The sequence below is a fragment of the Dermochelys coriacea genome, chromosome 1, assembly GCF_009764565.3.
Source record: "Dermochelys coriacea isolate rDerCor1 chromosome 1, rDerCor1.pri.v4, whole genome shotgun sequence".
Classification (NCBI taxonomy): domain Eukaryota; kingdom Metazoa; phylum Chordata; order Testudines; family Dermochelyidae; genus Dermochelys; species Dermochelys coriacea.
In genome coordinates, this window is record NC_050068.2 from 224,455,946 (window position 1) to 224,471,163 (window position 15,218).

Consider the following 15,218-nt stretch of genomic DNA (forward strand, 5'->3'; position numbering starts at 1 on the left):
TTAGACCCATGCCAGGATAGTCCTCCTGCAAAGAAAGAGGAAGTAAAAGCAATTTAGATCAGGAGATGCCTGTTTCATGTCTGTTTTGGCCAAACTATTTGCAAATGTTATAGTCAGAGATGTCAGATTCCAAGTGGCAGCAGGATCGTCTGATTCTGGTCCAGTCAAGTCTTCAGAGCTGACAGAAGCCACCAACTCATTTCTCACAGGCCACTAAACAGCTGTCAGATGGTGTAGGTGCAGCTGTTGTGCAAGGACATGGGGTGAGTGAGGCTGCAAAGGTCAGAGGAGTCACACCATACATTGGAAGATGGAGCCCTGGACTGCTGGGTCAGAGAGTGACCTGCAAGCTGCAGTTTACAACAGGGTTTGATTGCTGTGTTATGTAATGTTGGAATTAAAAATAAATTGCTAAACACAGGCTTTATTTGTTTTAGTGAAAAGAACAACACAGATGGCAACAGCTTTCAACCTGGACAGGCAACCTAGGGATTAAAGGCACCACACTCCAGTGGCAATCCTGTGAGTCACCTAGTTCCACTCTTTTATAAACACCAAAGCTATTTTTCCTTTACATATGTGTAAATAGGGACATTTTTACTAGCACACTTTATATTTAGCATTTTTCTAACATAAAAATATAAACAGTTGGTCACCTACCACGGTGATTGCTGAGAGAGATGGAAACGGTCTGCCATGTAATTCTTGTGTAATAGCAGAGAGAGGGAACTAAACCTCACCAAACCAAGAAGGCTAGTTGGTTAAACCTTCCTGCATGTAGAATGATAGTGGATAACAGCTGGACAGTGGGAAAAAGAACAGAAGAGAATAAAAGGCAGCTGAAAACAATTGCTGCCTTATCCTCCCATCACTGATAAGCCCCCAATTCTCTCCCATGCTTCAGTGCTCAAGTCCCCCTCAACTCATCTCCTAGAAAAAATCCTGTTTAAAAAAGCTAATTATTCCCACTACACTAAGCATTGTTACTAATCTGGTAGCTAGCAGATGCCATAGATCTAGATATTCCCTTAACATTAAAACAAAATGTCAGATGTAGCTTCTTACATTTCCTCAGGATACTTGTGTGGACCAGCAGTGAATTCAGAAAGTAGCTGAATGGAAACAAAGCCCATGTCTAAAACCAGAGCCACAAGGCAGAAGTGTGCAAGCGAATAAAATTATAGCAGCTCCACTAGTTTAGCCAGTAGAGGTCTCTCTTCTACTAATCCACTAATAAAACATAATAATATAAAAAGTTTTCCCTTTTGAAAGCATTCCCAAAACAGAATAAAATAAATAAGTGAGTGAGCCTGTCGGCTCCGCTGGGAACTGTTCAGCACTTTAGTCCACAAAGTGCAAACTACTGGATAAAAATGTTACAACACTAACCCCAGGCTTTTCATCCAGCAGGAAAGGCCAACCCAGACCCCAAAACAATGCATGTGTCTCCCGCCAGTGAAAAAGGAGAATAAGGGGTATTGCTGAAACTGCTCCCAGCAGGGATATGGTCGATTTGCTTGAAGAACTCTTTAGTCCATGCAGGGGTAGTTCAGGGGATTGGTAATGTGATATGGAGCCTTTCCTGTATAAGTCACTGGTTTAAATCTGGATAATCAGCAGTGCCTGAAAGCCTTTACAATTTAATGGCTATTCTGTTGGCCTACGTGAAATGAATTGTTGGTCTTGATCCATCTCTTAATGGGGTCTACATCACAAAAAAATATGCAAACTCAAAGCAGCTGGAACCCTTGCTGGCAGTCTCAGAAGAGAGGCCCAGGTCGGAAGGGTATGAAGGTAACGCTCCTCGCCTACTAGTCTACTACTGCCAGCATATTGGGAGGGCAGCATATGGAAGCCTGTATTGGCACTGCCCGTGCTGCATCTGTCCTGTGGACAGAGGACTTCAAATAAAAAGAAGAGTCAATCAGCATTTCCCATCAACATTAAATGTACATTAAAGGTGATCAGTAAATATGTTTTCAAAAAAATCCAACGATTAGGTGCTTAATGCCTCAGGTAACTAAGAAAGGAGGGACATTCAACACATGATCAATGTAACACATAACTTGTAATCTCCACATCTGAGATTACACAATCATTATCGATCTGCAACTCATGCTCCAGGTGACAACACACTCACCATGGAACCCTGACTGAAGCCAGTCACTGAACCTGATCCAATGTCAACAGGCAATGCTTGATCCAATAGGAATTTTTCCGTTGACTTCAATGGGCATTGGATCAGACCCAAAGACCTTCTACTCTGAGAGGTGCTGTAGACTTTCATATTCCAACATGAGTTTCCTCATCCCAGAATCCAGCAGAGTCCATAATCTCCTTTTTAGGTCCAAGCAGATGTGCAAGGCAGTATATCTGTTTGGTAAGAAGCAAAATGCTCTTATAGTTTGCTTATGTAGCCTGGGTGATTTAGCAAGACCTTTTAAAGCCAAGGGGAACTTCTGGTCAGCCTGAGCCCTGGGCAGTAGAGGTTAGAAAGGTTACCAGACAGGTCAATTCTTCAGGTTGTGGTGCAGCATGGAACATCAGTGAGAGGACTTCTTGCACCAGTGCACCTACGCTGTTGCGCGTAGTCATCCACATTAATGTAGCAGCATTTTAACTCCACCAGTCAACAGCTACACCCTTAAAAAAAGGGGGTTACAGCTGTATTGATTTAACTTAAGGATGCATCAACTGGAGAAAGATGTGTGTGAAAACCTACTTCCGCCAAAAGGAAATTTATACTAGTGCAACCCTTGTATATAGACCAGAAGTAAAAGAGTTAAAGGTGTCCTGCAAAGGAGAAAAGGCCAAGATCCTCAAAGGTATTTAGGTGACTAACTCCCATTGATTTAAATGGGAATTGGGTGTCTAAATACCACTGAGGATCGGGGCCCGAGAGCCTGGCTTGGTGGCCTGTTCTTTTGCTTCATGATGTATTTATTAATCTTATTTAATCTTTTTATTACTGACCTCAGCGCAAAAAGTGGGAGTGTGCTAATAAAGTTTGCGGATGATACAAAGCTGGGAGGTATTGCCAATTTAGAGAAGGATCGGGATATCATACAGGAGGATCTGGATGACCTTGAAAACTGGAGTAATAGTAATAGGATGAAATTTAATAGTGAAAAGTGTAAGGTCATGCATTTAGGGGTTAATAACAAGAATTTTAGTTAGCTGGGGATGCATCAATTAGAAGTAACGGAGGAGAAGGACCTTGGAGTATTGGTTGATCACAGGATGACTATGAGCTGCCAATGTGATATGGTCTTGAAAAAAGCTAATGCGGTCTTGGGATGCATCAGGGGAGGTATTTCCAGTAGACATAAGGAGGTGTTAGTACCATTATACAAGACACTGGTGAAATCTCACCTGGAATACTGTGTGCAGTTCTGGTCTCCCATGTTTAAGAAGGATGAATTCAAACTGGAACAGGTACAGAGAAGGGCTACTAGGATGATCCAAGGAATGGAAAACCTGTCTTATGAAAGGAGACTCAAGGAGCTTGGGTTGTTTAGCTTAACCAAAAGAAGGTTGAGGGGTCAGGTCTGGACCAATGTGATTTAGGAAACCTCTTGCTAGTTCTCATCAACTTACTTTTCACTTGTTCGCAATTTTAATGTCATCTTTGCTGGACAATTAATTTTCTCTCTTCCTTTTGTCTCCCCAGGAGGCCAGAATTTTAAGGATTAGACTGCTGGATCTCATTGTGAGAGGCAGGGATATCCAGACATCTCTCTACTTATGTGCAGCTGTAGCCAAGGAACAGTTAGATGGTAATGAGGGAGGACTGGGTGGGATAGCTCTTCATAGTATATAAACAGATGTATTTTTTACCTGTAATTTATTTCTTTGTGTAACTTTAGTAACTTTTAGTGTTTCCTTTAGTAACTTTTATACTGGTAACCCAACTTTATTTTTTCTTTCAGATAGAGGCAGAGGAAATCACACTGGAACAGCAATCTGAAGAGTGTGTACTTCTTTATTCAGAGGTGTTTATATAAATTAGCTTAGTAATTTTAGTGGAGAGTATATTCTCTCCCTCCCACCAGAGCAGAATAAAGTAGCAACATTTTTTCACGTTTATCCCACTTTCATTTATTTCTGTTTTAGATTTTAAAATAATCTATTGGTGTGTAAAGAGACTTAAATCAGTTAGACAAAAAATAAGGAAAATTTTAAACTGAATGATGGGCGGCAGGATGCAAGCTGGTCAATGGGGAGAAAACCAAGGAGGCAGATTTGGCAGTGGGAAAAATGTGGTGAACAAATCCATGGTTAAACGGCTGCCAGTATGTGTGTTGATAAGACACACTTTTTCCCCCCCAATCAAATTTGTGCAAATATGATCTAGTGAAATTATCAGATTGATGTACAAGTCAGTTAGGGTTGCCAACATTCTAATCGCACAAAATCGAACACCCTAGCCCTGCCCCTTCCCCGAGCCCCCAGATCACTATATTCCTCCTCTCTTGATGGCTCACTCTTCCCCACCCTCACTCACTTTTACTGGGCTGGGGCAGAGGTTGGAGTGCAGGGGGGTGAGGGCTCTGGGCTGGGAGTGCGGGCTCTGGGGTGCAGGAGGGGGCTGTGGGTTGAGGCAGGGGGTTGGGGTGCAGGAGGGGGCTCCAAGTTTCACAGGGCTCAGGGCTGGGGCAGGGGGGTGGGGCGCAGGCTTACCTTGGGCAACTCCCAGTCAGCAGCACAGCGAGGCTAACGCAGGCTCCCTGCCTGTCCTGGCACTGCGCTGCGCCCCCGACCAAAGGGATTGCAGAACTGGTGCTCAGGGCAGGGGCAGCACATGGAGCCCTATGGCCCCCCTCCCCACCTAGGAGTTGGACTTGCTGGCCACTTCCGGAGGGCGCAGCGCGGTACCAGGCAGGTAGGAACTAGCCTGCCTTAGCCCCGCAGCACTACTGACCGAATTTTAACAGCTCGGTTGGCGGTGCTGACTGGAGCCACCAGGGTCCCTTTTTGAGTGAGTGTTCCAGTCAAACACCGGACACCAGGTCACCCTAAAGTCAATTCTGGTTAAGGAACCCGTCATATGCTTACTTTTCTGGCTGGGGTGAGGAAACTGATTTAGATAATAAAATCTTCCTTTCCCCTGCAGAACCTTTACCCCAAACTCTGGGATAAGACATGTTTCATTGTTATATAGCATCCTTCAGAATATGGCAAAACACTGCTGCGAGGGGTAGAGCAGGGTTGGAATGCATTACAGAAGTGGGTATACTCTCATACAGAGAGGGGAAAACAACCTCCTGAAATGAAGTAAAGGAAATAAAGGGGGAATTTAAAATTAGTAAAGATGCAAATAGGGACCTGCAAAGTGAACCTTTGTGGATTTGCTTGACTGGTTCATGTGGTATCCATCGTGTGTGATCCTTCGGTATGCAAGACTTTGCAGTCTCTATTCAAGGATCTGCAAGCATTTTACAAACAATGTAAACTTCACAGTGCCTTTCTGAGGGAGGGTATTTTAGCCATTTTCCAGACGCTGAGGCACAGAGTGTTAAAGTGACTTGTCCAAGGTTAAACAGTTAATGTGAAATTGAAGAACCCAGATCTCCTGGCTTCTAGTCCTGTGCTTAAACCACTAGACCGTGCTTCTTCCCTCTAAAATAGGTTTTGTCAAGATTAAAAAAGAAATCCTGAAGGCAGAAAAGTGCACACACACACACACACACACAAAGAAACTTTGCTACAGAGAAAACTGCTTCTTCCCGCCACCCCCTCTCCCTCCTCTGGAGACTCCCTTCTCTCGATTAATTTTAAGGCAATTTAAACAAAACCAGAGGGAGACAAATCTTTGCCTCCTAGTTAGGGGTTTTGCTCTGCGTTCCAATGTGACATTGTAAAATCTCACTCGTTCGGTTTTTTTTAAAACTACCCCTTCATTTAATTGATCAGTGGAGAGGAGTCATGCTTATCCCCCCTCCCCACAAGCAGGAGCTGGAGGGGTTGGGGGGGGAGGGAAGGCTCCCAGCCATCCTCAGAAGGACCCTGCTGGTGAAATGTTATCGCCGTAAGACTCCCTCCTGTCCTGTGTATATTGATTTTGCCAGAGGTTGCTAAACTGCTTCCCTGACACATTGTGCAACACCGCATTCGCCGAATTCTTGGCTGTTTGTTTAGCACCCCCTCGCCCTCACTCTGCCGCAGCAGTGGAAACGGGAGTGGGGGAAGGGGAGGATGATATTGCATCAGGCTGAATGGGGAGTGATCTCCGGAGTTTGAGATTGAGATTCAAAGCAAGCCAGCCGCTTTACCCCCCCCCCCCTCCATACACACACACAGAGTGTGTGTATGTGTGTATAAGTGGCAGCATGGCTGCTCCCTCCCGCTACCCCGCAAGGGTTAGAGCAGGGAGCTGCTGGTCATCATGGCATCCCGGGAAAGGCAGCGAGGCCAGGTTGCCTCCAGGCAGCTAAAGGGGAAAACGCCGCCGAGCTCACAAGCAAGCAGCCGAAGAATTCGAACTGCCCCGGCAGGCCAATCAGGGAGCGTATGTAAATGAGCCCCGCTCTAGCTGCTGCAAAGCCACCGTCCCTCGGGCGGGCCCGGGAGCCGCTCGCGGCGGCAGCCCGGCTGATCCCCCAGGTCCACCTTAAATCTCCCCAATGGCCGCCCCGCCGATGGCTGTTTCCCCCAGCACGGGCTCATTGGGCTCAGCCGACGCCAATCCAGTGTACAACAACAAGCACGGCCAGCAGGGGGAAAACAGCGAGCGAGCGAGAGAATGAGCCACCGCCCCCCCCCCGCCGCCAAGCCTTCCCTCCTAGCGCAACTACAGCGCGATCTGGATTTCAAAAGAAAAACACACACACAACTTTCCAAAAGTGCCTCCCTCCAGTCGCCTCCCCAGACCAAGCCGCTGCTTTTTTTTGGGGGGGGGGGGGAGTGGAGGAGTGAGGGGGGCAACTTGAAACAACGCCATGATTGTTGCAACAACACTTTCCGAGCTGGGGGGCAGGAGGGGGGTGAGGGGGACATATTACAATGATGCAATCCTGCCTTCGTCTTTTCTCTGTGGGCTTGTGATTTGCATTTCCCTGCCGGTGCATGGAGGGAAGGGTTGTTTTTTTTTTGTTTTGCTTTGTTTTTCCAAAGGGAGGAAGGTTACTGAGAGGGGAAGATGAATTGTGAGATCACTTTTGAGTGTGCTGTATTCGTTCCCCCTACCCAAACCCCCCCCCCCCGGGGGGGGGGACATGTGAGCAAGGAGAGAGGGTGCCGCTAACCCAGGGACGGCCCGAAGCACTGCAGATCGGTGCTGGGTTGTTTTGGGGAAGACGGTGGGGTTCTTTTTAGAGAGGTCTGGGAGACCGGTCTCCACTCCAAGATTTGGGGGCTGTTTTTCTTAGTTGATTTTTGAAGCTCGGGTGTGCTGTACGGGCCCCAGGTGAAAATGATCGCTCGCTAAGGATTCCTCGTAGAGGGGCCCCCCTGCAACGCACAGCTCTAAACGTCGCCTGCCTTTTCCGTATTGCTATATTTAAAAAAAATCCTGCACGCCCATCCCGCAAAGTAATCCTTCCTTCATCCCGCTCTCCTCTCCTTGCTCGGAACCGGACAATTACTCCACTGGGTCGGTGTATCCGGGGCTACGGATCCTGCCCTATTTACCCCCAAACGGATCCCCACGTGAGCCTCACCCACCTCTGCTTCCCTCCCTTCCCACTCGTTTTAAGCTCTTTTTAGGCGGGCCGAGGTTGTCCCTTGGGTCAGGCTGAGGCAGGGAGGAGCCGCTGCCTGTTTATTTCCCATCCATGGCCACTTTTGTTCATGGCAAACTCCCTCTTGGTGCGCTTCACCTTAGGGCTTTTCTTATCAACTCCGCGTGCAGAGACCTTTTGAAACCCTAAGCTTTTGGAGGCGAGAGCAGGTTAGGCCATCCAGGCGGCTGGATGCCATCCACAGGCTTGCGGGGAGGGGGGATTTGAAACCGATCCCTAGCCGTCAGACGAGGAAAAGCACGGTAGAAACAAACACGGGCCACTCCCTTTCCCCAGCCCTGGGACAGTCGCAGTCCTCGGGTGGCATCTGCCTTGCATCAAGCACATACATAGCCGGGGAGTGCGTGCCTCGGTGATTCAGAAGTCGGGGTTTCGTTCAGGCTGGTCGTTCGGCGCTCCGAGCTGCTGTGCTTGGGGAGAAACGGTTGGGTTTTCCTCTCCTGCCTTTAATTACAGGGATAGTGCACACCCTGTGCTCCCAGAGTGTATTTTAAGCGAAGCTAAGGCAGCAAGAGAGGGAAAACCCAGGCATGGTGGAAATAAATAACAGGACCTTGCTTAATAGGGGATTTCAGCAAGTGAATTAGACTCTTTAAGTAGGTGCTTCTGCCCGCCTAGAAGTTTCACTCGCTGAGATTTAGGGCTTTTTTGTTGCCCGTATTTTCAGGGGGCATGGATGTATGGTCAGCTATGTTCGAAAAAAAGAGGTTGTGCTAACACTGTCAATAGCTGATCAACTTGAACAGGCCCAGGGATGCAGCTGTGGCAAATATAGTGTGAACAATAAAACTTTACAGTGCTATAGGGCTTTCCCTGTAAGGAGCTGGCAATGCTTACATCGTGCATCCTCCCCCCTCCCCCCCCCCCCCCCAGCGCTGAGAGGAAAGTAAGGAGGAACTGAGGCACAGACTTGCTCAAGGTATCTAGGAAAACCCTGATAAAACAACCCCCTGAAGAGATGGGATGTTTTTGCTAACCAGTGCTGATTCCATCCCTGGCAATGCAAAGTTTGAAAGAGCAATTGTGAAAGAACAACTAATAAAATATTTCTAATTACCTTTAGTTTTAAATGGTCTTAGATCTACTCATAAAAATCTCAGTTTACCTTCCTTTTTACAGTAGATGATTTGCATGCAAGTTGTTTTGTGTTTAATGCTCTTTTTCTGTGGCAATGCAACCCCTTTGGTTTTGTGTCAAAAAGATTAATAGGAGATAGCAGCCTTACCTGTTGGCATAGGTTCCTTTCCACAGGAAACTGGCTCTCCATAGGAGTTTGTAATGAAGCAGCTTAAAATCAGATGAAAAACATTATCCCTATCTGAAACCACTTCAGTTGCATCTGATGAAGGGAGCTGTAGCTCACAAAAGCTTATGCTCAAATAAATGTGTTAGTCTCTAAGGTGCCACAAGTACTCCTTTTCACTTCGGTTTAGGTCCTAATTCACCCTATACTGCGCATCATTCTATGTTAGAACAGAGATAATAGCCTTACTAGTGTGACATAGTGAGGGTGCTCTGGACAGGTGGCATTACTACTTGAGACCCTGATGCCGCAAACAACCCCTGCCATTATGCACATGCTCAACTTTAAGCAGGAAAGTAGGCCCAATGGTTTCAGTGGGACTACTCAGGTGAGTAATGTTGAGCACTTTTATAAGTGTGTGCAAGATCAGGGCCATAGCCATAGAATATTTCCTGAGGTTAACTCTCTGTATAGAGCAAAAACCGATGTGTTTGCTCTACAAACATGGAGATAATTTAGAAGCACAAATATACTAAAAGCAAACCCAATTGTGTACTTACTACAGTCAGTGTAATTATTGGGGGGGGTTTATATGTGCAGAATCCTGTGATTTTGTTGATTCACTTATTTTGTGTGGACAAGGGAAATGGACATATTTGGCAAGATGCTGTTAATGTAAGTGTTTTTGCAAACACAGTCCTATCAGAACTTGAAAATTTTTTAAAATCCGGGGAGGGGAATAAAGCTGAGATTCCAGGCATAGATTGTTGAGGGATTTAAGGCCCAGATCCTCAAAGGTATTTAGGCTCCTAACCTCTATGGATTTCAGTGGAAGTTAGGAGCCTAAATACCTTTAAGGATTTGGGCCTTAACAACAGCCTAGGTCTGACATACAGTTGGCCAAATCTTGTGCCATCTAATGGCAAGCTATGGTCCAGTATTTGAGTATATTATGACCAGATGTTATTTGGATTAAGATTTCAAAAGTATAGTTTTTAAACAAAATGATGTGACTCAAGAAGCTAAGTTCCCCCATTGAATCAAGAGGTTGAGGGCCTTTGCTCCCGGTTAATCTGAGATAATGCCTATTACTGGTAGAAGGAACAGTAAGTTATGACACAGAGCCTGAGGAATGTATATATTTATAATGCTGTATCTTTATTCCTTACTTTTCCCTGTACTTTAGACACACAGAGGGAAACCTGCTGTACTACTTGAAGTAATCTACTTCCTCTTGGGCCAGGTAAAGAATGAAACTGAAACACACAGCAGAGAACTCATTTCATATATATGGCAGTTTTCTTTATTGATTGCTTGATGTGAAACAATTGGCAATTTTTTCTCACGCATTACAAAAAAATATTAAACTTGGCTCAGTCTGCAATCCTTTCAGCACAGCCATATTAATTAACAGAAAAAGAAAAAAAAACAGAAACAAACAAAAAAAAACCCCTACAAGTCTACCAAATAGAGCATTTACAAATGCACAAAACATGCCACTTTGGCTTTATGGGGAAAAAATATCTTCTTCTAGATTAAAAAAATCTTTTAACATAAATAAGTTAGTATAATTTCTCAGTGTCTTTACAGAGTTATGTACACAGGTACACTTCAAACTTTTATGTTTTTATTTTTACATACAGATACACAGGCAGTGTAGAAATACTGTTTAAAGATGTAATGTCCCTTTTCATTCACTCATGAACATCAGGGAAAAGAAATCAGTAATCAACAATATTCTGTTTTGGAATATGAACTCTCCAGATTCATTTGAAAATATCCAGCCAATGTTATGGGTAATAGTTAGAGTCAATGGAATTACTCTAAAATTCTTTAGGTTTATCCTAAGAGATTTAAGAAGTTGCAGGACATAAAAATCCTTTTGCAGCTACATAACGGAAACAGAGCTCCCACCTCTTAAGCTTAATGTAATAAGTAGAAATTCACACGCAGCCTGTAACAGTCTGCTGTAGCCAGTGTTAGCATTATGGTGTATTTAAAAAAAAAAAAAAAAAAAAAAAAAAAAAAAAAAGACATTGTAGACCCCACTTAAAGAGACAATACATCTTTAATTTTTTTTTTTAAGAAAACCTCTACACTGCCTCTCTTCATAAATTTCCCTGCTTGCTAGATTGTGAAAGCAAGTTTCAATTGGTCACCCTTTTCCATCCCCTCCCTCTCCCCCCCAAAAAAGGTTTATGTGCTACATAAGGTAAAAACTATATACACAGGTAGTACAATGAAGCAAATAAGGAAAAACCTAATTGCACAATGCTACATCCAATGCTTTTAGAGGCAGGTTTTTTAAGAGTGCCTAAAATTTTAGTGTTATTGTTTATTTTTTTGTTTTTTTTTTTCAGTGCTTGTACAGGATCTCCATCCCATGGAGAATCAACGATATGTATTTTAATTTTTATATATATATATATATATATATAACTTTACATCTTCCTCCCTTCATCAACCACCAAGGCATCCGATGAACAAGGAAATGCATATTCTTAAATCTGTAATGAAAATAAAAAGGGAAGGCATTAGAAGTGCCAAAAGAAATGTGATTGCTTTGCTCTAGGAGAGATCATGACACACAAGGCACTATTTAAAAACTAAATCAGTCACTGGCAATCTTTGCCCTAATTGTTGGGGATGGAGTGATTTAAAATTGGGTGTGGTGCCAACAAAACTTTTGACCAGTAATCAGTAGTATATGAGCAGAAGAGGGCCATAGTCCTTTAAAAACAAGGGAAATTCACCCCCACCCCACCCTTATGGAGGGCTACTGATCCACACATAGCTTTTTTAAATCCAGCAGGCCTACACAGAGTTGAGACCAAGTGAACATGTTTCCAGAGCGCCCCATATTTCACTTTTTAAAAGTAGTATAAATGCTGCGTTATTAAGCAGTTTTGCAACAAATCTGATGGCTGACCCAGAGTCACATATTTAAGATTAATGCAATATTCGTTTGCAACTGATCTTCTATCTTTCTAAACTCAAACGTATTTTGGGTTGCAATAATAAAAATAAACAGCCCAGGGAACCCTCCTCTACTCCACTCCTTTTCTTTTTTGTCTGCCGACACCATTAGTTTCCCCTTCAAACACCCAAATAAACAGACAGTAGTAGTACAATTTGCATACACATGCATGCTGACGTGTTCATGGATTGTTTACCGCAGCAGAGGTAATTTGTTTTAATTTCTGCTTTACAGCTTAATCTGTTCTGCACAATCGCAAATCATGTTTGGAAGCCCTTTCCTTTAACCCCTACAACTTTGAAACCATCGGTAAATGTACGACCCCCAAGCCCTTACATTTAAAAAAAAACCCTCTCCTTAACGCAGTGTGCTGACTGTAAATCCCGATGTGTGTGATCGTAGAAAAATGAATAAATATAACAAAAAAGAACAGTTCTGATACAAAGAAAATGCTCAGCTTCTTGATTTATAGTCCTTATTTACTTATATGTCTCACGATTAAAGTTTGCTAGTATGTGCAAAGACAATAGGAAAAGCCATTAATACTCATCTGAAAGTTCAATACAGTTTAGAAAGAACGTATTTGAAACTCATTCGTTCTACCAGCATGGGACCGAATCAATTGGTAAGAGGATCCTCCTTACTTAAGTGACCCAAATCTTAAACCAGAGCGACGGTATTGTTTATTAATGGCACATAATAAAAACTCGCTCATTTATACTCCCTCTCCCCTACCCCCCAAGTTTAGCATAGTCCTCCTAAAGCATATTAACAAGATGTATTTAATGTATAGACTTCTATTTTAAAGCCCTTTTGAAATTCTGTTTTTCAGGCGTATTAAAAAAAAAGGCCAAATCTACAAAGTTTTCAGAGAAACTAATGTCATAGATACTGGAATGACCTCAGAGTGGACCTTCAATGCTTTACTCAGTTACACTGATTTAAAAAAAAACAACAACACCCCACCGTTGTAATGGGAACCCACCTAAACAGTTTACGTTTGACGTCTTCTTGGGCTGGATTTCTTGGGTGTTTGCTCCACTGAACTGGCACTGGGGGACTCTTCTGAAACCTCTTCTTCTGTTGTGTTGGCTCTTTTAGGTTGAGGAAAAGAATCTAGGAGGGGGACATTGAAAGAAACAAAAAGAAAAGTGAAAACTTGATATTAAATACATTTGCTGCCAGATGTTTGCTCTGCATGAGGGAATGGGGGACCGGAGGACCCTAAATATTTACGACCCTCAGGGTCAACTATCGATTGCATGAAAGAGATGGGGAGAAGAGTTGTTGCTTTGCTTAAATGAAGACACAAGTGCCTTGTTTTGTCCAAAATATCCTTCTACATTTGGCTTCACGTGTGTTATGAAACTTGTACCTATTTAATCAAGTGAAAAGGATGCAGAAGTCACATAGCGATTACTACAGTCGGGGGGAGAGGAAGGAGGTGTTAGTTTAAGGGCATTTGACTGCAAATGATCCATGGGCTCCAGAACCAATTTAAGTTAAGATTCCCGAGAGTACAGACCGTCCTGGGTTTTTAAGCTAAGAGGGGGGTAAATCTCGAAACGCTGTCTGCCAGTAAACCAGTAGAACAGTTTACTGTATGCCAGACGTGAGCGTGATGTATATGCGACGGAGGTAAACTAACACTGACAAGGATACAGTACAGAAGGTAAAAAGCTTTTGTTTTCTAAGAGTACGTTACCATCCGTGGCTGGTCGTTTTCTTTGCCCAGTGCACTGGTCTGCTAAGTCCGTGTGATTTTCAGATACATCAGTTTTTTGATCTACAAAGTGAGTGTCCTCTGAGATTCCCTGAGAACCGACTACAATCACCGTCGTGGGGCAGTTTCCATTTACATCCAAACTCTCACGGGTGCCAACGACTTTGGGGGGCCTCGGAGGTCTGAAGTAGAAGTCGGGCGAGCTCCCTTTCTCCACCGCTTGCCACTCGAACCTGCCAGCCAGGGGCTTGTGATTCTCGAAATCAAAATTCCACTTCCTTTGACATGCCTCTTCCATGTCCTTGCGGTGCTTCTTTAAGTCCCTGTTTAACTCTTCGTGATTCACGGGCCCAAAGAGGTTCCTGCAAGCGGAAGGCTTGGGATACTCCGACTGCCGGGCTTCCATCCGCTCCAGGGTCGGGCTCCCATTCGAAATGCGCACGTTTGACATTTCCCCCCACCCTCTTTCTTCTGGCGGCGCTGGTTGTTTTCCTCCTCCGCTGCGTGAAACTATGTCCTCCCTCGTCTCTTCTTCTTTTTTGTAAACTCGATCTCGGCTCCACGAGAAGAGACAACAACAAACACTTGCATAAGACACGGGCCGGGGGGAGAGAACCCCTGATGTGCACCAGAAAGCCTGGGGCAGATCCAGTGGACGCCGGGGAGAGCGGAGGATGGGGGGGGGGGGGGAAGCCAAGCCCCCTTTTGCGAGCCCACTTCCAGGCTGATGCGAAGCCTGCGGCTCCCCCGATCCAAACTGCGCTCGCAAACCTTGCCGAGGTCCAAGCTGCCGTGGAGTGGTTTGGAAAAAAAAAACACACACACACACACACACACACACACACACCCGCCCCACCACCCACCGCACACACACACACCCGACGGAAAAAACAAGAAAAGACGAGCCCTTTTCTCGGTTGCCCAATATGGCGATTGAAGGGAGGCTGACGAGGAGGAAAATGATTGACATTACGAGTCTATTTAAACAGCGGAGGCGCTCCATTGGTTAATGCGCCGGGCGCCGCCCCATCTCCGCGCCTCACCTCTTCCGAACAGGGCCGCTCTAAAGGTGGCCCGGCCTCATCCGCCCCCTCCCGCTCTCCGTTCGCTTCAATCGGACCCATTTCCCCCCCCCCCCCGGGGGAGGAGCCGGAGAGAAGCCGCTCGGCCATTCTTCGGTCGCGGGCGGCGGCCCCCACGTGCCCGGCGGCGAAGCGCGGAGCGGCTCGGCCGCGGTGGGGCGGCGGGTTACATGTTCCCTTGGCCCTCGCCGCCGGCGCTTCGCACCCCCCCCCCCCCCGCGCCAAGCGGTTTCGCCCTGGAGACGGGAAGGTCAGGAGTTCACGGCGAGGCGCTGGCGCTGGCAGGGGAACGCACGCGGGGCCGGGAGAGGGTGAGCGGGACCCCTCGAGCCAGCGGCCCCCCTGGCCCGGCCAGATCGGGGGGGGGGGGGGGCGAGGTAGGGAGGTGTACGGAAGGAGGCAGCCGGCAGGGACACGAGCGAGAAAGAAGTAGCCGAAGCGTGGAGGCGGAGAC

The 15,218-nt window shown here is 45.6% G+C and overlaps 1 long non-coding RNA gene across 1 annotated transcript; it reads left to right on the forward strand.

Annotated features, from left to right (window-relative positions):
• Positions 1–7,002: 7,002 nt before the first annotated feature.
• LOC119844813 lies at positions 7,003–14,481 on the forward strand. The gene is made up of 2 exons (XR_006281575.1): positions 7,003–9,370; positions 10,169–14,481. It is a non-coding gene; the product is annotated as an uncharacterized LOC119844813 (long non-coding RNA).
• Positions 14,482–15,218: the final 737 nt, after the last annotated feature.